The sequence below is a fragment of the Aplysia californica genome, unplaced genomic scaffold (genome assembly GCF_000002075.1).
Source record: "Aplysia californica isolate F4 #8 unplaced genomic scaffold, AplCal3.0 scaffold00098, whole genome shotgun sequence".
Lineage (NCBI taxonomy): Eukaryota > Metazoa > Mollusca > Gastropoda > Aplysiida > Aplysiidae > Aplysia > Aplysia californica.
In genome coordinates, this window is record NW_004797368.1 from 1509658 (window position 1) to 1511993 (window position 2336).

Sequence of the window (2336 nt, forward strand, 5' to 3'; positions counted from 1 at the left end):
AGGGGGGGGGGGGGGGGGAGCGGGAAGTAATCATTTGTACAGTTGATTGTCTTGGACATGTGGTCATTTGTACAGGTGATTATCTTGGGCTGGTGGTCATTTGTACAGGTGATTGTCTTGGATAGGTGGTCATTTGTACAGGTGATTGTCTTGGACAGGTGGTCATTTGTACAGGTGATTGTTTTGGACAGCTGGTCATTTGTACAGGTGATTGTCAAGGACAGGTGGTCATTTGTACAGGTGATTGTCTTAGACAGGTGGTCATACAAGCAGGTTTGACTGTACTTAACTCAACGACTCAGTGCTGGAATACATCTGTCTCGGCAAAACGAAATCCGATAAGCAGGGCTGAACCCCTAAATTACCTAGATTGTGTTAAAGAGGGGTTGTAAAACATTCACAATTACTCATTGCTACCCTGGAGTTAAAATGTTCTATCTGCTCCGAATCTAGTTTTGAGAAACTTGACGTTAAAAATTAAGAGTTTCACAACATGATTAAGCTGTATCAAAAGCAATTCTTTAGATATCTTGGTAACAATTCTGATTAATATTTCGATTTTGATACAGCAGATAGGACACTTGGTTTCTGACCTCGTGGTCTTTGTAACTCAAAATGGCCAAAAATGTCACATAGAATCTAGAACTTTGCAATTCTTAGGTAGCGATATATAGACAGCGAACGATCTGGTCAGTTTGTTAGTGTTTCAGCATTCATTCTACTGTTTGCACTCTATGCACAGCACTTGTTACACAATAAGGTCATATAAGTGCCGAAGATTACAGGTGTTACAAGAGAGTAACAAAAATACAAAAAAGGAGGTGAGATAAGGACGACAGATAGGAACGAAGGAGCAAACTACACCAGAGCACCTGAAGCAAAAGAAGAAGACAGAGACGGCAAGTACATGAGTAATTGTGCAACAAGATTTGAAGCAGGAAAATGCTTATTTTAAATTTTGAAAACAAACCTTCAAAAATCAAAACACTGTTTCAGTCAATTTTATGTATACTATAAATTCAGAATATGAGCTTGCCATTAAAACCAAAAACTCACAAATATGATCAGAAAAAGTCTTAAAAGCTCAATGTTTTCAAAGCATATTCTGGCTGCCTCACCTTCTGAGAATGATTCATATGCGATCTTACCCTCTTCCCCGATGGCAGCTTTCTTGACCCGCTCGTAGATGGCAGCCTCATCGATGTCCACGCTGTCGTCTGCCGCTAGCTCATGCACCGCGTCCCAGTTGAACTCTCCACTGTCCCTGGTGGGTGCGGAGGTCAAGCTTTGGTTGTTGTTGGCGTTTCTTAGCTCTCTCTTCCTCCGCCACGCTTCAAGGTCATCAAACCCGTCGTCATCGTCAAAGTGAAGTTTCTCATTCACCCACTGGGTCAGGAGCTCTTGAGCTGCGCTCACACAGATACAAATACCCACAAATAGATGAACACAGTAGCAAAGAGCAAGAAGTTGAGTGAAAAGAAGCACAATGACACAATAATCCACAACTAGAGCTGAGAAAAAGCAAGGCAGACAGACAGAAAGAAAAAAGTGACAGTGAAGAAGTCAACCTACCAGTGACACCCTCAAAGCAATCACACAGAGCTGAGAGGAAAGACAGTAAATTAAAACGAAAGCTAGATCAGCAGATTTTCTATTTTAGTACAGAAATTTTAGAATTAGAGCACACACACACATATACACACACGCACATACACACACACACACAGACACACATAAATACATGACAAACATACATGATGATACAGTACACAAGAGAAGAAAGAACATCTGATAAAAGCATATTTTTGTAGTTTCAATTACTATTCCCTTCATTGAATTAAAGTAACTTAACTACTGACACAGAAACACACACATATATATATATATATATATATATATATACACACAAAGATGAATATACAAAGACACAAACTTCAGAAATCATATACAGCTCAATTACAACAAACAAACAAACAGCTGAGGGAAAGAAAGGAAGCAAGACCTGCCAAAAGCTTCTTACAACAACCCAGCTGACAGAGAGATCAATCTGCTGTCTGACACTTTTACTGCCATTATTTTGAAAAGTGCAGTATTTTATGCAGTTTTTACAATTTTACAGGAGAGCCAACAAAACCCCCCCCAAAAAAACAACTGAATGTTGTTACCTAGATAACAGACTCTTTGCAAACATACCAAGTCAATATTTTAAAGTACAAATGTATATAATTTTGATAATAAATTCATTACTTTTAAAGCAAATGTTGTTTTCTTGGTGACATCATTCAGTTTTTTGGCACTCCTGTAAAATTGTTTTAAAAATGCATATACTGTACTCT

The 2336-nt window shown here is 38.6% G+C and overlaps 1 protein-coding gene across 2 annotated transcripts in view; it reads right to left on the reverse strand.

Annotated features, from left to right (window-relative positions):
* The window catches only part of LOC101851794 (coiled-coil domain-containing protein 191), a gene marked incomplete in the record, with an annotated part of 39033 nt that overhangs the window by 27655 nt on the left and 9042 nt on the right, over nucleotides 1-2336 (reverse strand). Inside the window, 1 exon segment of one of the 2 annotated variants that reach the window (XM_013080746.2) lies at nucleotides 1149-1717. 2 annotated transcript variants of the gene reach the window in all.